The sequence below is a fragment of the Macaca thibetana genome, chromosome 17 (assembly GCF_024542745.1).
Source record: "Macaca thibetana thibetana isolate TM-01 chromosome 17, ASM2454274v1, whole genome shotgun sequence".
NCBI lineage: Eukaryota > Metazoa > Chordata > Mammalia > Primates > Cercopithecidae > Macaca > Macaca thibetana.
In genome coordinates, this window is record NC_065594.1 from 93338211 (window position 1) to 93360104 (window position 21894).

At 58.0% G+C, this 21894-nt stretch overlaps 1 protein-coding gene across 4 annotated transcripts in view; it reads right to left on the reverse strand.

Moving 5' to 3' along the window:
• RASA3 (RAS p21 protein activator 3) overlaps nt 1-21894 on the reverse strand; it is a 135038-nt gene that overhangs the window by 88619 nt on the left and 24525 nt on the right. The window contains exon 1 of one of the 4 annotated variants that reach the window (XM_050767007.1): nt 17873-18032. The exons of 1 other annotated variant lie outside the window; for it this stretch is intronic. The gene's annotated coding sequence lies outside the window, so the exon portion shown is untranslated. Of the gene's footprint in view, nt 1-13244; nt 13329-14287; nt 14470-17872; nt 18033-21894 lie in introns of those variants that run through there. 2 more of the 4 variants (XM_050767006.1, XM_050767005.1) reach the window with 2 other exon arrangements.

The window sequence follows — 21894 nt, forward strand, 5'->3', positions numbered from 1 at the left end:
AGGGAACGGGAGGTTCTGCGGAGGGCGGGCGACCAGACGTTAACCCCTCCCAAATAATAAACACATTCAATGTGATTTAAACTTCGACCACAGGGAGAATGAGTCTATGGTGACGGGGTGGCGGGAGGGGTCCTAGAGATGCCCACTGTGCTTACTGGGGGCCCGGCCCTGACAACGGCTGAAACGGGGTCTCTCCCAGGGCACTTCCACAGGGCACGTTTGGTTGTCACTAAGGGCAGTGTCACTGGCATCTGGTGGGCAGAGAGCAGGGTGCCTGCTGTTCAGTGTCCCGCTGCCCACGGTGCCCCACGGCACAGAGCCGTCCACCCAAAACACCAACAGCTCCCCACGGCACAGGGCCGTCCACCCCAAACACCAACAGTCCCCCACGGCACAGGGCCGTCCACCGAAACACCAACAGTTCCCACGGCACAGAGCCGTCCACCCAAACACCAACAGTTCCCACGGCACAGGGCCGTCCACCGAAACACCAACAGTTCCCACGGCACAGGGCCGTCCACCGAAAACACCAACAGTTCCCACGGCACAGGGCCGTCCACCGAAACACCAACAGTTCCCCACGGCACAGGGCCGTCCACCCAAACACCAACAGTTCCCCACGGCACAGGGCCGTCCACCGAAAACACCAACAGTTCCCACGGCACAGGGCTGTCCACCCCAAACACCAACAGTTCCCACGGCACAGGGCCGTCCACCCCAAACACCAACAGTTCCCACGGCACAGAGCCGTCCACCCCAAACACCAACAGTTCCCACGGCACAGGGCCGTCCACCCAAACACCAACAGTTCCCCACGGCACAGAGCCGTCCACCGAAAACACCAACAGTTCCCACGGCACAGAGCCGTCCACCCCAAACACCAACAGTTCCCACGGCACAGGGCCGTCCACCCAAACACCAACAGTTCCCACGGCACAGAGCCGTCCACCGAAACACCAACAGTTCCCACGGCACAGGGCCGTCCACCGAAACACCAACAGTTCCCACGGCACAGGGCCGTCCACCGAAACACCAACAGTTCCCCACGGCACAGAGCCGTCCACCCAAACACCAACAGTTCCCCACGGCACAGAGCCGTCCACCCAAACACCAACAGTTCCCCACGGCACAGGGCCGTCCACCCAAACACCAACAGTTCCCCACGGCACAGGGCCGTCCACCGAAAACACCAACAGTTCCCCACGGCACAGGGCTGTCCACCGAAAACACCAACAGTTCCCACGGCACAGGGCCGTCCACCAAAAACACCAACAGTTCCCCACGGCACAGGGCCGTCCACCCAAACACCAACAGTTCCCCACGGCACAGGGCCGTCCACCGAAAACACCAACAGTTCCCCACGGCACAGGGCTGTCCACCGAAAACACCAACAGTTCCCACGGCACAGGGCCGTCCACCAAAAACACCAACAGTTCCCACGGCACAGGGCCGTCCACCCAAACACCAACAGTTCCCCACGGCACAGAGCCGCCCACCGAAAACACCAACAGTTCCCCATGGCACAGAGCCGTCCACCCAAACACCAACAGTTCCCACGGCACAGGGCCGTCCACCCAAACACCAACAGTTCCCCACGGCACAGGGCCGTCCACCCAAACACCAACAGTTCCCCACGGCACAGAGCCGTCCACCAAAACACCAACAGTTCCCCACGGCACAGAGCCACCCACCCAAACACCAACAGTTCCCACGGCACAGAGCCACCCACCCAAACACCAACAGTTCCCCACGGCACAGAGCCGTCCACCCAAACACCAACAGTTCCCACGGCACAGGGCCGTCCACCCAAACACCAACAGTTCCCCACGGCACAGAGCCGTCCACCCAAACACCAACAGTTCCCCACGGCACAGAGCCGTCCACCCAAACACCAACAGTTCCCCACGGCACAGAGCCGTCCACCGAAACACCAACAGTTCCCCACGGCACAGAGCCATCCACCCAAACACCAACAGTTCCCCACGGCACAGGGCCGTCCACCCAAACACCAACAGTTCCCCACGGCACAGAGCCGTCCACCCAAACACCAACAGTTCCCATGGCACAGAGCCGTCCACCCAAACACCAACAGTTCCCCACGGCACAGAGCCGTCCACCGAAACACCAACAGTTCCCCACGGCACAGAGCCACCCACCCAAACACCAACAGTTCCCCACGGCACAGGGCCGTCCACCCAAACACCAACAGTTCCCACGGCACAGGGCCGTCCACCGAAAACACCAACAGTTCCCCACGGCACAGAGCCATCCACCCAAACACCAACAGTTCCCCACGGCACAGGGCCGTCCACCCAAAACACCAACAGTTCCCACGGCACGGGGCCGTCCACCCAAAACACCAACAGTTCCCCACGGCACAGAGCCATCCACCCAAACACCAACAGTTCCCCATGGCACAGAGCCGTCCACCCAAACACCAACAGTTCCCCACGGCACGGGGCCGTCCACCGAAAACACCAATAGTTCCCCACGGCACAGGGCCGTCCACCCAGAACACAACAGTGCCCCAGTTACACGCTCCTGGTGCAAATGACTCTCTTCTCGTGCTTGGTGCAAAGGCTGTTAGCAACGGGCCACGGAGGAGATGCTGCCACATCACGCCAGAGACTCACGCGTCCCGAGACCCAAGTGATCCCTAAACATCTAGGAGGAGACCTGGCCTTGGAGCCAGGTCAGCCAGAAGGTCGTCCAGGCCCGGCCTCCCTGGGGCTGCCCGATCTCCCGATGCAGTGTAACCCTCGAGGCGCAGGGGCCGCGTCACCCAGCACTCTGGAAATGCTGTGCACAGACCACGGCCACCAGCACATGCATTCTCGCAGTTCCGACTGCCTGTGAATCCAGCTGGTCTACCATGAGCCGCTGGAGAAAATACTCCAAGTCCTGAGATGAATGGAGCAGGAGCGCCTCTGGAATATCCTGAGAAACACGACTCCAAACCCTGTCAGCTGGTTCTAACGGTGCTCACTGTCATAAACGGGTAATAAAATACAGGCAAGAACGTGATTGCAGACAGGGGACCTCGCCTCCACAGAGGGGCATCCCCCAGGAGGCTGAGGCAAATCCTACAGGTTCAAAACCAAAGTTTCACTGGTGGCTGAAAACCCCCAGGAAATAATGAGGAAACAGAGAAAGCAAAGGCGGGCGGAGACGAAGCCGCCCTTCTGAGTTCACAAAGGAGCGGAGACACACCGATGCCACACAGGACCCCTCAGGCCCCCCAGGTTCCTGGCGCAGCAGAGCCTGCCCGCATCCAGACGGCGTCTCCTGAGGCTGTGACTCCCCTCCTGCGAGTTCACACACAGGACCCCTCACCTACACCGGCTGCACACACAGGACCTCGCACCCGCACTCACCGGCTGCACACACAGGCCCTCACACCCGCACTCACCGGCTACACACACAGGACCTCACACCCACACCCACACCGGCTGCACACACAGGACCTCACACCCACACCCACACCGGCTACACACACAGGACCCCTCACCTACACCGGCTGCACACACAGGACCTCACACCCGCACTCACTGGCTACACACACAGGACCTCACACCCGCACTCACCGGCTACACACACAGGACCTCACACCCACACCCACACCGGCTGCACACACAGGACCTCACACCCACACCCACACCGGCTGCACACACAGGACCCCTCACCTACACCGGCTGCACACACAGGACCTCGCACCCGCACTCACCGGCTGCACACACAGGACCTCACACCCGCACTCACCGGCTACACACACAGGACCTCACACCCGCACTCACCGGCTACACACACAGGACCTCACACCCGCACTCACACCGGCTGCACACACAGGACCTCACACCCGCACTCACCGGCTACACACACAGGACCTCACACCCGCACTCACCGGCTACACACACAGGACCTCACACCCGCACTCACACCGGCTGCACACACAGGACCTCGCACCCGCACTCACCGGCTGCACACACAGGACCTCACACCCGCACTCACACCGGCTGCACACACAGGACCTCACACCCGCACTCACCGGCTACACACACAGGACCTCACACCCGCACTCACCGGCTACACACACAGGACCTCACACCCGCACTCACACCGGCTGCACACACAGGACTTCACACCCACACCCACACCGGCTGCACACACAGGACCCCTCACCTACACCGGCTGCACACACACGACCTCACACCCACACCGGCTGCACACACAGGACCTCACACCCACACCGGCTGCACACACACGACCTCACACCCACACCCACACCGGCTGCACACACAGGACCCCTCACCTACACCGGCTGCACACACAGGACCCCACACCCGCACTCACACCGGCTACACACACAGGACCTCACACCCACACCTACACCCACACCGGCTACACACACAGGACCTCACACCCACACCGGCTGCACACACAGGACCCCTCACCTACACCGGCTGCACACACAGGACCTCGCACCCGCACCCACACCAGCTACACACACAGGACCTCACACTCACACCCACACCGGCTACACACACAGGACCTCACACCCGCACTCACACCGGCTACACACACAGGACCTCACACCCACACCTACACCCACACCGGCTACACACACAGGACCTCACACCCACACCGGCTGCACACACAGGACCCCTCACCTACACCGGCTGCACACACAGGACCTCGCACCCGCACCCACACCAGCTACACACACAGGACCTCACACTCACACCCACACCGGCTGCACACACAGGACCTCGTGCCCGCACTCACCGGCTACACACACAGGACCTCACACCCACACCCACACCCACACCGGCTGCACACACAGGAGAGCTCACAGGACAATGCCCGTACCCCCACCCAGAGATTGCCATTCTTTTTTTTTTTTTTTTTTTTTTTTTTTTTGAGACGGAGTCTCACTCTGTCGCCCAGGCTGGAGTGCAGTGGCCGGATCTCAGCTCACTGCAAGCTCCGCCTCCCGGGTTCACGCCATTCTCCTGCCTCAGCCTCCCGAGTAGCTGGGACTACAGGCGCCTGCCACCTCGCCCGGCTAAGTTTTTGTATTTTTAGTAGAGACGGGGTTTCACCGTATTAGCCAGGATGGTCTCGATCTCCTGACCTCGTGATCCACCCGTCTCGGCCTCCCAAAGTGCTGGGATTACAGGCTTGAGCCACCGCGCCCGGCCAAGAGATTGCCATTCTTTGACTGGGAGCATTCCTGGATGAGTCCCACCTGTCACGCTGAATGGTCTTTCTAATGTGCCGCTGGCATCTGCTTGCTGGTGTCTTGCTGAGGACTTTTGTGTCTGTGTTCATCAGGGACATTGGCCTGTAGTTTTTTGTGTTGTGTCCTGGTCTGGTTTGGGTGTCAGGTAACACTAACCTCATTGCTTGAGTTTGGAAGTGTTCCCTTCTCTCTATTTGTTTGGATTAGTTTGAGTATAATTTGTATCCGTTCTTGAAATGTCTGAACAAATTCAGCAGTGAATCCACCAGGGCCTGGGCTTTTCTTCGCTGGGAGATTTTTTGTTCTGATTTCTACTTCAATACTTACTGGTCTGTTCAGGTACTGCTTCTTTACGGCTCCATCTTGGTAGGTTGTATGTGTCCAGGAATTCATAAAATTTCTCTAGGTTTTCTAATGTGTTGGTATACAGTTGTTCATAATAGTCTCTAGTGAGCCTTTGTATTTCTGTGCTATCAGTTATACTGTTTCCTTTTCCATCCTTGATTTTATCTATTTGGGTCTTATCTTTTTTTTCTTAATGTAGCTAGAGCTTTGTCAATTTTATCTTTTCAAAAAAAATCGACTTTTCATTTTGTCGATCTTTTGTCTTTTTTGTCTCAATTTCATTCATTTCTGCTCAGATCTTTGTTATTTCTTTCCTTCTACTAATTTGGGGTTTGGTTTCTTGCTTTTCCAGTTCCTTGTGGTGCATCACTAGGTTGTTTACTTGAAGTCTTTCTACTTTTATGACATAGGCATTCATTGCTATAAATTTACCTCTTCGTACTGCTTCTGCTGTATCCCATAGGTTTTGGTATGTTATGTTTCCATTTTCATTTGTTTCAAGAAATTTTAAAATTTCCTTCTTCATTTCTTCCCTGACCCACCGGTCATTCGGGAGCATGTTGTTTAATTTCCATGTGTTTACATAGTTTCCAAAGTTCCTCTTGTTATGGTTTCTAGTTTTTTTGATTGTCGTGAGAAAAGAGACTTGATATAATTTCGACATTTTTTATTTTTTGAGACTGTTCTGTGAGCTAACCTATGGTCTATCCTGGAGAATGTTCCACTAGCCAATGAGAATAATGTGTATTCTGCAGCCGTTGGATGAAATATTCTGTAAATGTTTGTCAGGCTCTTTTTGCCTAGAGTATAGTTTAACTCCAATGTTTCTTGTTGATTTTTCTGCCTAGATGACCTTCCCTTTGCTGAAAGTGGGGTGTGAAGTCCCCTACTATTGTTGTATTACAGTCTGCCTCTCTCTTTAGATCTATTAATATCTACTTTATATATATCGGGGTGCTTTGGTACTGGATGCATATATATTTACTATTGTTATATCCCCTTGCTGAATTGACCTCCTTTTGTAGGCCTCATGAGGCTTACAAAAAACATTCTATAGTTATAACAAGTTATTAAAACTGATACCAACTTACCTTTGATTGTAAAAAAAAAGAGAGACAAACAAAAGCCTGTACACATTAACTCCCTTCTCCTCCCATATTTTGAATTTTTGGTGTCACAATTTATATTTTGATATTGCCTATCTCTTAACTGTTGTGGTTATTATTTATTAATTGTGTCTTTCATTCTTCTTACAAAAGGTAGAAGTGGTTTACACACCATAATTACAGTATTAGTATGACAATCACATTAGCATCCTTTTCCTTTGGTTTGAAGAACTCCCTTTAGGGCTTCTTGTAGGACAGGCTGGTAGTGATGAGTCTCCTCAGCTTTTGTTTGTCTGAGAAAGCCGCCATCTCTCCTTCATTTCTGAATGACAGCTTTGCTGGGTACACCATTTTTAGTTGACAATTGCTTTCCTTTAGCGCTCTGCATATATCATCCTGCTCCCTCCTGGCCTAAAGGTTTCTGCTGCCAGGAATACTGGATCTCCCCGAAATGTTATTTGCTGCTTTTCTCTTGCTGCTTTTGATGTCACCTCTTTGTCTTTGACCTTCGAGAGTTTTTTGATTACCGTATATCTTAGAGTATTCTTATTTGGGTTGAATCTGATTGGTGACCTTTGACCTTCTTGTACCTGAATATTTATATCTTTCTCCAGGTTGGAAAGTTTTCTGTTGCTTATTTGAATAAGTTTTCTTCTGCTTGTTTTTCTCAATTCCCTTTTTAACTCTGAAAGCTTGAATATTTGCTCTTTTGATGTTGTCCCATAGATCTTGTAAGCTTTCTTCATTTCTTTTCATGTTTTCTTTTTTCTTCTCTGTGTATTTTCAAATGCTCTGCTTTGAGCTCACTGATTCTTCCTTCTGTTTGATAAGTTCTGCTACTAATACTCTCTCTTTCATTTTTCCATTTCATTCATTGTATTTTTCTGCTCTAAGATTTCCATTTGATTGTTTTCTGTTACTTCAATCTGTTAACTTTCTCTGATAAATTTGTAAATTCATTCTCTGTTTTCTTGAAGTTCATTGAGCTTCCTGAAAACAGCTATTTTGAATTATTTGTCTGAGAGATCACACATCTCCATCGTTATGTTACGGCCAGTCTCTCGCACCTTATTTTATCCATTTCATAAGGTCGCATTTGCCTGAATGTTCTGGTGCTTGTGGGTGATGATGAGTCTGAATCCCAAGGGTCCCACAGAGAGACTTTCGACTGTGATAGGTACAGAATTATTGTTCTTGTGGGAAATATGAGCAGGTTACTTTCAATTCTACCACTCGATAAACTAAACATAGCATTACCATATGATCTACCAATTTCACACCTAGGTATATACTCGAAAGAATTGAAAACTGGTGTGCAAACAAAAACATACAGGAATGTTCATAGCAGCACTATTCACAATAGTCAAAAAAGGTGAAAACAACCCATACGTCCATCAACACACGAACTGATAAAATGTGATGTGCCATCAGCGGTTGCCAGGGGATGGGAAGTGATTACTTAAAGGATGTTCTTCTGGTGCTTACAAAGTGTTGAAACTAGAGAGGGATGATGGCTGCACAGCGTTGTAAATGTGCTAAATGCCACTGAATCGTACACTTTAAAATTCTTAAAATGCTGAATTTCATGTTATGTGTATTTTACAACTTAAAAAAAACATGGTTACCTAAGTATTGATGGAGGCAACATTGGTAAATGTGAATGTGTTTAGTACATACGCATCACATTCTACCTGACATCCTTTTTTGGAACAAGAAAGGGTATAAATAAATACTTCTTTTAGAGCTTATATTTAATTATATTATTTTTATTTATGCATTTTGTTGGGCTATGATATACACTCAGTAAATAGAGCTCAACATGTTTACACATGTGCACAGCCACACAGTCGGCACCCAGACCAAGGCACAGGCTCCCCGACTCCAGAATGTCCTCTCACGTCCCGCCCCACCCAAAGCTTAGCACTCTTCAGAGTTCTAGAGTCACCCTATTCTTACAGCTCAGATCAACAGAACCATACACTAAGTACCTACATCTGCTACTCTAGTAGGGGGTGAAAGGTGATGACATTCTACTTTTCATTTTAGTTCATGAAATGAAATAATTTTATAAGAGGAATTTACTATTTAGTAACCCATTAGTGAAGTTCACACAGGAAAGTCAGGAAAAATGCTTGATTATTCCGTTTTATTTACTGGGTTTTCAAATAATGGCTTGGCTACCTATCATCCTCCATTGGTGAATAATTTGGGGCTTTTTAGTAATTTTTCGCAATTATTTTTTATTGAGATGTAATTCACATATCATACAATTCACCCTTTTAAAGTGTACAATTCAGTGGTTTTTAGTATATTCACAGAGTTATAAAACCATCACCACTAACTCCAAAGAATTTTCATTACCCGAAAAAGAAGCCCCATACCCATTCCCAGTCCCGTCGCCCTCCCCACAGTCCCTGGCATCCACGGATCCACCCTCTATCGCTACCGATTTGCCCGTCCTGAACATCTCACAGAAAGGGGATCACATGTGGCCTCCTGCACCTGGCTTCCTTGAGGCAGCCTCATGTTTTCTAGATTCTTCCATGCTGTAGACTCAGGGCTTCACTCCTTCCTGTGGCTGATTAAGAGAGACCTGTTTATGTCATGCACACACCTTCACACGCGTCCACTCACACTCACAAGTCACCGAACAGCTTAGGCAGCAGCAAGGCTCCAGAGAGACACTCCGAGGGTCAGGATGATGGGCTCGGCTGTTTCCACAAACCAGGTGGCTTGGGGCAACTCATCCAACCTCTCCAGGCCTCAGTTTCCCCATCTGTAAGCTCAGTGGCTGGGCCTCAGGTGACCCTGGGTCTCCTTCCAACTCCACAATTCTGTGATTTGAGCAAACAAGTCCAATCCTGAGTTCTGTCTCTCTTTCTAATCCAGTAAAAGTTAAGCTATTGTGTTCACTTGACTCAGCGGAGTGTGTGGGGGCAGAGCAATTATGACACAAAACCACAATTCTCTTTGGCACTGCAAGCTAATCCAAGTTAATTTTTCACACCACGATTGGCAAAATCTGCCTACAGGGAAAGGCTCTAAGCAAAGGCCTAGAGAGTTTTCACCTGTGCAAAAATGCTGTTTTCATTTGTGAAACACACTTTGTTACTTTATGGTGAAAGTTCACAGCTAGAATCCAGCCTCTCCTCTCTGTATGCCAAGAGAGTTTCAACACCAGGTTCTGTGAACTTCTACAAACCAAGCAACTAAGTGAAGCCCTCATCCCGTGGCTCTCCGGGTGGCCCTGGGCGGCATCGGTGTCCGGGAAGGGGGTGCTCTCCGGGTGGCCCTGGGCGGCATCGGTGTCCGGGAAGGGGGTGCTCTCCGGGTGGCCCTGGGCGGCATCGGTGTCCGGGAAGGGGGTGCTCTCCGGGTGGCCCTGGGCGGCATCGGTGTCCGGGAAGGGGGTGCTCTCCGGGTGGCCCTGGGTGGCATCAGTGTGCCCGGAAGGGGGTGCTCTCCGGGTGGCCCTGGGCGGCATCGGTGTCCGGGAAGGGGGTGCTCTCCGGGTGGCCCTGGGTGGCATCAGTGTGCCCGGAAGGGGGTGCTCTCCGGGTGGCCCTGGGCGGCATCGGTGTCCGGGAAGGGGGTGCTCTCCGGGTGGCCCTGGGTGGCATCGGTGTGCTGGGAAGGGGGTGCATAGGCCCACGCCGCGGGCTACCTGGGAGTCCACGTGCTCGAAAATGCTGGGTGACCCTGGCGCAGGCTCGGGTCTGAGAGCTGCTCAGCGGCCCACGCCTCCTCTGGAAAAACACTTTTCTCACTGTCACCCGAATAGCATCTCGGCCGTTCTCCGACACTCAGTGGCTCTGCACCCCCGGCTCAGAACCCTGTGCATTGCCTCAGCTCAGAGGCCCATCATCGAGCCGACCTCCTGCTTAAAGCCACCTTCTCACAGTGTTCAGTCCCGGGGACCCCGGTCGGGACAGTTCGCAGAGTGTGAGCTCTGGCCGACCATCCGTGTCCTGGGTACGACTCACCCTCCTTCGTGATTCAGACTATTCCAGCCTGGAATAGCTCGATGGCTCCGACGGGAACAACTGCTCCTTTCCAGCCAAAGGGCCCGTTTCCCAAACGCCTGCCCTGTCCGTTCTCTAAATACTGTAGCACCGCACTGACCAGCGGGGGGGTCTCCACCACAGTTAGGACCACCCTTCCCCCCTCCTCCCCCAAAGCTCTCCAGCACCCACCGAACGAAGCACTGACCCTTCAGCCAGGCTCTGGAGCCCCCACAAGCAATGTCCATCTGCGTCCAGTGACTGGACGTACTCACCCTACACCGCAGCCAAACGCACTCCGTGTTTGCCAACGTGGGCACCTTTGTACATGTGTTCTCTCCGCCTGCAGGGCCCTCCTTCGCGTCTCCATCCTTCCCGTGTGCCAGGCCACGCTCAAAGTCTCCTCCTCCGCGAGGCTCCCAGATCACCCCCAAAGCCACCGCACCTGTCCCCGAGTGTCCAAGGCGTCACAGTTTCACTGAGGCTGTGGCGCGTCCCCTTCCGCCAGGTGCAGCACTGCGTCTGCGTGTCCACGTCCCTCCCGGACCGAGCGGTTCTCAGCAGACACCGGCTGGCCAAAGGAGCATCTTTCGAGCTAACAGGAACAGTCCAGAGGCCAGAGGCCTGGGTGGTCTGAGAACTGTCACTCATCTCTGCTTCAGTTAACTGAGCAATAAAATACCTTGCAGGTAAGATCAGACGGCAGGTGCCAGTGTGTCCTGAAAAGCCGCAAGTCTACAAGCAGCCGGCAACCTGCCTGGCCATGCTGTGTGCATCCCCACAGGGCGCCAGGCGCAAACACCCGAACGTCCATCCCATTCCCAATTCAGGGCAACGGGTCCAAAAGACGCTGTCGCTGCTACGTGAGGCAGAACATCACAGCAATGAGGCAGGCAGCAAATAGATGCCTCAGGGCGTTCCTCAAAGAAAGGAATGACGCAGCCTGAAAATCCCACCAGAAGTATCTTCCTGCAAGCATCTAAACGCCCTCTGAGCTCCACTTCCCGGGAGAGAGCAGTTTTCACAGGGAGAACGGAAGTGCCCGGCCACAAAGGCTGCCGTCCGTCTCCTCGTCCCATTCCACCTTACAGAACGGCTGCCCTCTGCAGGGCCACACCGTTGCCCGGATGCAGATGCCGAGACGGGAGCTGATGGGCAGGTTTCTGGGGTGAGTGGCGGGAGAGAGTGGGCAGCAGACAGGACAGGGGACGCAGCCTACGCGGAGTGGATGAGTCAGGAAGACCCCGCCTGGGTCTCAAGACCCCACCATGGGGTCTTGTCTCATTCGTGACCCTGTACACGCCTTGCAGCAGTGCAGATGGCCAGGGCTCCGCCGCAGGGGCTCCGGGGAGACCACCAGCGAGAGACGGAGACCCCTGGGAACAAAGCGGGCCCAGATGGAGACCTCAGACAAAGGCAGCTCTCGGCCCTCGGCTGAGCAGGCTGAGGGGCTACAGCCCCGGTCCAGGCCCAGGCCGGCGGCCAGCGCAGAGAGGCCCAAGTGGACCCTGGGGCCCAAACCCCAATCTGGGGGCTGCAGGGGAGCACAGCGGCCGGTGAAAGGCACAGCACACAGGGCTACAGCGGGCAGCCTGTGGTCAACAGCTCATCAGTGACGGTGACCAGCCAGGCCCAGCCAAGACAGCAGGAAAAAAATCACACGGAGGCCACGCCCTCTACCTTGGGGGCAGAGTTGAGAGGACAGGTGGGCGAGGCAACAGGGACCCAGGTGCAGGTCAGCAGACGCTGAGGATCCCAGGGTCCGCGTGCCCAGCCAGGCCTCACACCAGCGACACCCAGGGGTCTGCACCAGAGCCACGGGGGACACGAACAGGCGAAAAGTTCAGCAGGGCTGAGGCACCCAGGCCGGGTCTGAGGCAAACATGAAAGTACAGCAGGGCTGCAGCCCTGAGACCTGGTGGGCTGGGGTCAGAACATGAAGGGTATGTGTGGACTCGGGCTGGCCGGCCCCCTCCCATCGAGATGTGGGAAACCCCACGGCCGGGATGAGGGGAGGCGGGAGGGGCAAGGGGCGTAGAGGCCGGCTGAGTGTCCAGAGGAGAGACCAGCCCAGACCCAGGGAAGCAGGAGCCCCGTGGGATGTCCCAGACAGCAAGGAGAGAGGTAGTGGAAGCCACAAGGGCTGGGGAAGGACCTCAGAAGGGGTTTAAAGAATGAAGAAATAAAAGCTCTGAAATTTATTTTAACAGAGCTCTGGGCTACCACAGGCAAGAAGACAGCAACACCCACTGAAGCCAGACCCACAGCAGTCAGGGCCCGGCCCCCCGAGCCCCCCACCCACCCCTCCTCTCCTCAAGGTCAGAACAGCAGCGAAGGTCAGAGGCGGAAGCACAACAGACGCTCCCAACCCACAGGCAGCTGCTGAGGCCCGAGGCCGGGGACATGCGGGGCGGCAGCCCCTCCCAGGCCTCCATCACCCCAGGCGGTACAGAAATAGGTGTCTTGTGGGTGGGTGCTGGTCGGGAGGGAGGGTGACTGCCTCTCCCTTTCCAGGCACATTTGGATTCCCTGGGGTGTCTGGGAATGACTCACGCCGCCGGTCAGCGCTTCTCAGACCTGCGTTCACAGCACGTCTCCCTCCTTTCCCTCCCTGCCTGGGACCTAAGCAAGGCTCTGTTTAAAATTGGCCCAAATGCAGGGTCAGCGCCTGGGATGCAGCCCCCACAGTACCCCTGCCCCGCAGCCCCACAGCAGCCCCCCACAGCCCCCCACAGCCTCCCTGTAGCCCCTGCAGCCCCCCTCGCAGCCCCTGCAGCCCCCCACAGCACCCCATAGCCCCCCTGTAGCCCCCACAGCCCTCCTGTACCCACAGCAGCCCCCCACAGCTCCCCATAGCCCCTGCAGCCCCCTTGCAGCCCCCTGCAGCCCCTCACAGCCCCCTGCAGCCCCCCACAGCCCCCCTGTAGCCCCTGCAGCCCCCCCACAGCCCCCTACAGCCCCCTGCAGCCCCCACGTAGCCACAGCAGCCCCCCACAGCCCCCTATAGCCCCTGCACCCCCCTCGCAGTCCCCACGGCAGCCCCCACAGCCTCCCTGTAGCCCCTGCAGCCCCCCTGCAGCCCCCACAGCCTCCCTGTAGCCCCTGCAGCGCCCCCCCCACAGCCCCCTGCAGCCCCCATGTGCTCTGCTCGATGCTCAAACACAGAGTTTTATCTCCTTAACTCTAATGCTGTTTAAAAACTATTGTCCTAACTAAGCAAGAAAAATGGCAGGTTTGCAAAGCGTCTGCCCTGGAGAGCTGCAGGCCAGGGCGGAGACACCACACGGACACAGCCAAACACGGACACAGCCGAACACGGACACAGCCGAACACGGACACAGCCGAACACAGCGAGGCTTTCCAAACCGCGCCACGGGAAGACACTGAATGGTGAACGGAGGAGCTTGCAGGAGACGCAGCTCTGACTCCGCCCCGCCCCGGCCAGCAGTGCCTCTGTGCCAGCACCGCCTCGGCCCTGACCCTCCCCACTACGTCCCGGGCACCCTCAGAGCTTCGGCCGTGGGGTGCACAGCAGCCTCCACGCACGCTGAAAGGAGAGTTTTAGACTTTTGTGCAGAGCACCAGGGGCCGCCCACCTGCAAAGCACTTGGTCAGTGTGGCCTGGAAAGGGGAGGAAAGTCCTGGGGACAGGGCTCTGTCGGGCGGAGGACGTGATGCTCAGAGCGGCCAGGGACCCCCATCCGGGCCCGGTGCCCCGCGCTGCGCCCCACGCTGGCTGGAAATTTGTTCTGGAAACCACCTCCAAGACAAGTGCGGCAGCCGGCCCTGGCAGCTGGGAGAAGGCGGCTGACGTGGCTTCCGTGGAAAATGCCAGAAAGCACATCCCACACCAGGACACCCGGGGAAACAGCCTCAACTCGGAAAATCCCAGGCTGTTTCGGTCTCTCTGCTGGCCGGACCTGCTTAGACGTCCCGCCGTTTGGGAACCGTGTACCCTTCGAGAAACGCTCCAAGGCCCCAGGGACGCCTGAAGCCGTGGAGCCCGGACCCCGTGCGTCTGTGTTCTCACCACCTGGAGAGGCTGCGAGGTGACAGACAGGCGGACCACGGGGCCTCAGCCGCTACACAGAACACCACACGATTTAAAACTCAGAAATCGCTTAGTTTTAGAATTTTCCATTTAACATTTTGGACCATGGCTGACCACAGGTGACTGAAACCGCAGGTGAGGGGGTGAGCGTCACCTGTGTCAGGCTGGACACGCCCAGGGGCCTGGGGAGCAGCCAGGGGTGGGGGGACGGGGGCTCCCCACCCACACGGATGGCCGGTGCAGTCACCAGCAAGGTAGGGCCCTGCAGGCCTGCGTCCCGGCCAACGGCAGCCACCAAACCTCTCCGCACTTCTGTTACGGACAAGTCAGAGAGGCCCAGAAAAAGGGACCCAAACTGAAGAACCAGGGAATTTCAGAGGGAGAGGAACGTAAGCAGACCCCTGGGTCATGCGCTAGGAGGGGGCTCTGCTGCCCAACGAGGTCTACCCCCAACCAGGACCCCCACAGCCCACCAGGGGCCGGCACGTCTACAGGAAGGACAGAGGGAGGATGAGCCCCTCAGGGCCGAGAGTCACCAGTCACTGCTGGTGCTGGGCCCCGCCCGGAGACAGCGTCCAAGCACCACCCCATGGACAGTCCGAACCCGGAGGGGCCTGATCCCGACCCTGACCCATGCCAGGGGCCCCAGCCGGCGCTGCATGCTGGAGATCCAGGCTTTCCTCAGCAAACAGCTCGGCTGTCCTTGTTTCCAAGTCACCCCTGTTGGTAAAACAGTGAAGCCAGCAGTGAAATGCACAAAACCCGAACAGCCCCAGAGGTGAAACTGGAACCCTTCCGGGGAGGAAGGCAGTTTCTAAGTGTTTCCCTTGACTGCTGTGGGTGCACCCGGGGTTCTAGGGGTGTACGTGAGAGGGCTGTGGGTCCTGAAGTCACCTGCTGGATTCCAAAGTGGGCCAAGGCAGGGGTGTCTGGAAAGCACATGGAAAATGGCATTCCCAGGAAATGTGGCAAATCATTCGCCCCGGACCACGGCCCGAGGAGACCGAGTCGCCCCGGACCACGGCATAAAGACACACCGGGCCTCTCATCAGAAAGTGGGGAGCAGGGTCTCAGCTCCCAAAGACCCCACAGCAATGTCTGCAGGGTGAAAGACCCCGTACGCAGCACCGAAGGAACCTGCCCGACACACAGCCCCCAGCCTCGAGCAGAGGCCCCCAGACTGCAGACAGCTGTGCAGATGCAAATGACCTCCCTTTGGGCGTGAGTCACAGGACTGTCTTTAAAAGAGTGTCTTCTTCCAGTGCCAGAAAACAGAGAGACGGGGGCTGTGACGCACAGGAGCGGGCGGGCGGTGGGCGGGCGGCAGGTGGGCAGTAGGCGGCAGCGGGCAGGCAGCGGGCTGAGAAGCAGAGCAGAGCCCCAGCCGGGAGCCCCCACAGCGGCAGAGCAGCGGACACCGAACCAGACGGTGGGACCTGTGCTGGGGGAGAGTGAGAGCGAAGAGAAAGAGAGACGGAGACAGAGAGACGGCGAGGGGGAGAGGGACAGAGAGACAGAGGCAGGGGGGGACAGAGAGGGAGTGAGAGCACTTCCCACAGGAAGAACCAAGCTCAGGTCCCACCCTCCCCGGAGCCTGGTGCAGCTGCGTGGGACAGGCAGGAGGTGCGAAGGGCCCCATCTCTGACATGTTGTGCCAGCACTGCCCTCTACACACAAACTCTCAGGAACCATCACGACCCCATTTTGTAGAAGACGCTGAGGCCCAGGGCGGTAAGCAGGCCACATGGCCAGTGGCAGGGGCAGAAGTCAGACTGCAGCCCCCCAGGTGGTGTCATGGCCAAGACCACAGTATCACTGCCCGTCCTGCCTCGCCTGCCCCCAGGGCGACCTCTGTCCTATGGACTCTGGGGCTTCCTGACCCCCGGGGAGGGTGGCAAAGCCTGTGGAGGCCGGAGTCCCATGGGCTGGGGGACGACAGGAAGACCAAGTCATCTGTATAATCGCCGCGGACGCAGTCAGCAGTGCCGCCCACCCACCCACAAGGCAACACGGGGTCTGAGACCACCCCAGGCAGGTGGGCAGGTGGGCAGGTGGGCTCCCAGAGTTGGGCTCCCAGAGTTGGGCTCCCAGAGTTGGGGGCCCTGACCCAAGCCACCCCTGCTGCTCACTCACCCCTAAGAGTGATAAGAGTGAGGCTGCGATGCTGTCGGCCGAGGACGCTGATGTGGGCAGCTCTGGTGCAGCCGGCCCGGGGGAGAAATGCAGCTGTGGCTGGCGTGGAGGTGGCCGTGACTGTTGCTGTGTTTGGCAGAGAAGCCAGGTGCACTGGCTCTGTGCTTCAAGGGGACCTAGAGGGTCTCCCCCAAGTCCGTCAGAAATGTGTGCACATTCGCCCTACCCCACTGTGCACCTGGCCCAAGTTGGGAGAGACGCCCGAGAGACCACAGTCAGCCTCAGCACAGTGAGGGCTGCCCTCGCCCTTTGGGGTATCTTGGAAGAGCCTGACGTTCTCTCTGGGGTAACTCTCACCCTCACAAAGCACAAAAAACACTGAGAACCCCAGACTCACGCTACATCCAAAGGGAAGGCCAGGTGGCTCCCGGATGGGGGAACGGGGAACACAGAACCACGCCCCCAAGGAGTCTCGGCTCAGCACCACCACCCCCGATGCGTCCACGCCGCCCCGGCCACAGACACCCACCGATGGTGCGTCCACACCGCCCCGGCCACAGACACCCACAGACAACACATCCACGCTGCCCCGGCCACAGCACCACCACCCCCGATGCATCCACGCCACCCCGGCCACAGACATCCCCAGACGATGCGCCCACGCCGCCCCAGCCACAGACACCCACAGACGATGCGCCCACGCCGCCCCAGCCACAGACACCCACAGACGATGCGCCCACGCCGCCCCGGCCACAGACACCCACAGACGATGCGCCCACGCCGCCCCAGCCACAGACACCCACAGACGATGCGCCCACGCCGCCCCGGCCACAGACACCCACAGACAATGCGCCCACGCCGCCCGGGCCACAGACACCCACAGACACGTCCACACTGCCCCAGCCACAGACACCCACCACTGGCAATGTGGCCTGAGACGCCACCACACCCTGGTCAGAGGCTCAACCCACACCCGCACCCCACAACCTGTACTCACAAAACCTGCAGCTAGCAGGAACCGGCCTCTTTGCCTGACCCTGTCATCAGTGGAGGGAACTCCGGGGGCCGGCACACCCAGCGCAATTACAGGGCAAGCATCTGATGCCCTCCTAGTGGGCCGGCCACAGAGCCTCTCATCAACCGCCCCGCGGAGAACCACAGTCGAAACCTGCACCGCCCAGACTTGACGACTCAATGCCAACTTCAGAAGAGGAGAAAATAGCAAATCCAAACTTTGATTTTTCCTTTCTTATTTATGACTCAGGACAAGACTGCCTGAGAGAGCATCAGACTCCAAGTGCAGGCTGCAGTGCGGTGTCTGTTCTGGAGTGGGGGCTACCCCTCCCGAGTCCACACACCCTCACCCCTGCCCTCCCCACACACACTGACCCCTGCCCTCCCCACACACCCTCACCCCTCCCGAGTCCACACACCCTCACCCCTGCCCTCCCCACACACACCCTCACCCCCTGCCCTCTCCCACACACCCCCTCACCCCTCCCGAGTCCACACACCCTCACCCCTGCCCTCCCCACACACACTGACCCCTGCCCTCCCCACACACCCTCACCCCTCCCGAGTCCACACACCCTCACCCCTGCCCTCCCCACACACCCTCACCCCTCCCGAGTCCACACACCCTCACCCCTGCCCTCCCCACACACGCTCACCCCTCCCGAGTCCACACACCCTCACCCCCTGCCCTCCCCAACACGCTGACCCCTGCCCTCCCCCCACACACGCTCACCCCTCCCGAGTCCACACACCCTCACCCCTGCCCTCCCCACACACCCTCACCCCTCCCGAGTCCACACACCATCACCCCTGCCCTCCCCACACACGCTGACCCCTGCCCTCCCCACACACGCTCACCCCTCCCGAGTCCACACACCCTCACCCCTGCCCTCCCCACACACGCTCACCCCCTGCCCTCCCCACACACGCTCACCCCTCCCCTCCCCACACACCCTCATCCCTGCCCACCCCACACACGCTCACCCCTCCCCTCCCCACACACACACTCACCCCACTCCCCCTCCCCCCCCCCACACACACACTCACCCCTCCCCAGCCCACAAACCCTCATCCCTCCCCTCCCCACACACACACACTCACCCCTGCCCTCCCCCCACACACGCTCACCCCCCCCCTCCCCACACACCCTCACCCCTGCCCTCCCCCCCACACGCTCACCCCCCCCCCCCCCCACACACCCTCACCCCTGCCCTCCCCACACACACACACGCTCACCCCTCCCCTCCCCCCACACACGCTCACCCCCCTCCCCTCCCCACACACGCTCACCCCTGCCCTCTCCACACACGCTCACCCCTCCCTTCCCCACACATGCTCACCCCTCCCCTCCCCACACACCCCTCACCCCTGCCCTCCCCACACACGCTCACCCCTCCCCTCCCCACACACCCCTCACCCCTGCCCTCCCCACACACGCTCACCCCTGCCCTCCCCACACACACACCCTCACCCCTCCCCCCCCCCCCACACACTCACCCCCTCCCCTCCCCACACACACGCTCACCCCCCCTGCCCTCCCCACACACGCTCACCCCTCCCCTCCCCACACCCCACACACACGCTCACCCCCTCACCTCCCCCAACACACTCACCCCTCCCTTCCCCACATACGCTCACCCTCCCCTCCCAAGTCCACACACCCTCACCCCTGCCCTCCCCACACACACTCACACCCCTCACCCCTGCCCTCCCCACACACACTCACCCCTGCCTTCCCCACACACCCTCACCCCTGCCCTCCCCACACACGCTCACCCCTCCCCTCCCCACACACCCCTCACCCCTGCCCTCCCCACACACGCTCACCCCTGCCCTCCCCACACACCCTCACCCCTCCCCTCCCCCCACACACTCACCCCTCCCCTCCCCACACACGCTCACCCCTGCCCTCCCCACACACGCTCACCCCTCCCCTCCCCCACACACGCTCACCCCTCCCCTCTCCACACACGCTCACCCCCCCTGCCCTCTCCACACACGCTCACCCCTCCCTTCCCCACACACGCTCACCCCTCCCTTCCCCACACACGCTCACCCCTGCCCTCCCCCCACACACCCTCACCCCTCCCCTCCCCCCACACTCACCCCTCCCCTCCCCCCACACACTCACCCCTGCCCTCCCCACACACCCTCACCCCTGCCCTCCCCACACACGCTCACCCCTCCCCTCCCCCCCCCACACACTCACCCCTCCCTTCCCCACATACGCTCACCCTCCCCTCCCAAGTCCACACACCCTCACCCCTGCCCTCCCCACACACACACTCACCCCTGCCCTCCCCACACACACGCTCACCCCTCCCCAGCCCACACACCCTCACCCCTCCCCTCCCCACACACGCTCACCCCTCCCCTCCCCCCCCACACGCTTACCCTTCCCCTCCCCACACATGCTCACCCCCTCCCCAGCCCACACACGCTCACCCCCTCCCCAGCCCACACATGCTCACCCCCTCCCCTCCCCACACACGCTCACCTGAGCGTCGCCAACACCGGGGAGCAGCCCTCACAGGAAGGGTGGCCCCCAGGCCCTCGTCCCCTCCTCTCTCCCCACCAGCCCAACCTCCACCTTGGGCCATAAACACCCTTTGGCCAATTGGCTCACCCTCCTCCAACAGACTCTGACCTCCCCAAGCCCCAGAATCCCCTGGAGATGGAGTGCGTGCCTGGCCCCCAGCCAGGGCAGGTTCTCCAGGGCCAAGCCATCACCTCAGAACAGCAGATGGGGCTCTCCCGGGTGGAGGGCACGGCCGGGACTGGGAGGACGACCCCCACACAAGGCCCCACCCCATCCTTGGGCTCCAGCCTCATCCCCAGCAGCTGCCAACCCTCTGAGATGCCAGGCGCCATGGACCCTGCACCAAGGGGTGCTCACTGGGCAGCCGTGTGACCAGCAAGCGTAGGCGGGTTCACAGCCACAGCTGAGCTCTCCAGAGGCAACTCCACCAAGGGGTGCCGCAGAGCTCTGTACCCCAAATTTATGAGGAGCCCGGCTTTGGGAGGGGACGCCCATGGGAAAAGGGCTCAGGAGGCCCTCAGCCAAGGAGGAGCAGCTCTGGCAGCCCCCCTCTTCCAGCACGGGGACAGGGACCGCCGGGCATCGAAGCTCCTCGCCTGCCTCCTGCCTGACAAGGCCACAGGCACGTCCAGGGCCAGCACTGACCAAACAGATGCTCCCTCCACCTCACTTCACCCAGCCTGAGGCTGGATGGGAGGCACTGGTGTCTGCACCAGACCCACAGCGTTCAGGAAATGACAGAAACCAGAGCAGGCTCTGCGCAGCCCGTCCGTCCTCCCCGACACCTGACCATGACGGCATATTTACTACGCCTTCTCCATCTTTGAAAAATATTTTTAAGAGGACATGAGAACAAATCAGTATTCCAGTGGCCTAAGGAAGTCAGCTAGCTGTAAAACTACTATGGTAAGCTACACAGTGGCAGGAATCAGCGTGAGGAAAAGGAAACAGGCATTCCGCAGCGCGAGACTCTGACACACAGAGCGCCTCGCACCCACCCCGGCCAGGCGAAGACCCTGCAGAGCTGCCGTTCCAGCGGGGCCACGGCGGGAAGTCGCAGGCACTGGGTGGGAGGAGGAGGACGACCGGGTTTTGGGATCACAGAGCGGCGCACGGAAACCTCTGGATGGGTCACAGCCTCTGATGGGCGCGTCACAGCCTCTGATGGGCGCGTCACAGAGCAGCACACGGCCTCTGGTGTCTTTTCCGATGAACTTTCAATAATACGTAGAAACGTACGGGTGTAACGTTTCCTGGGTGCATTTACAGATGTGTGCTTAATATTGAACATGTGTGCGCACACCGTATCTCCATGAGGCAAAATAAGAATGGAGAGAAACTGAAAGAAAGACGTTGGCGTGCTAGGCTTTCAGTGGGGACAACTTCTCATTCTTGAAAACTTAAAATTAAAACATCTATAAAGCAACAAAAATGCTTACAAATGTAACACCATTTGAGATTATTAT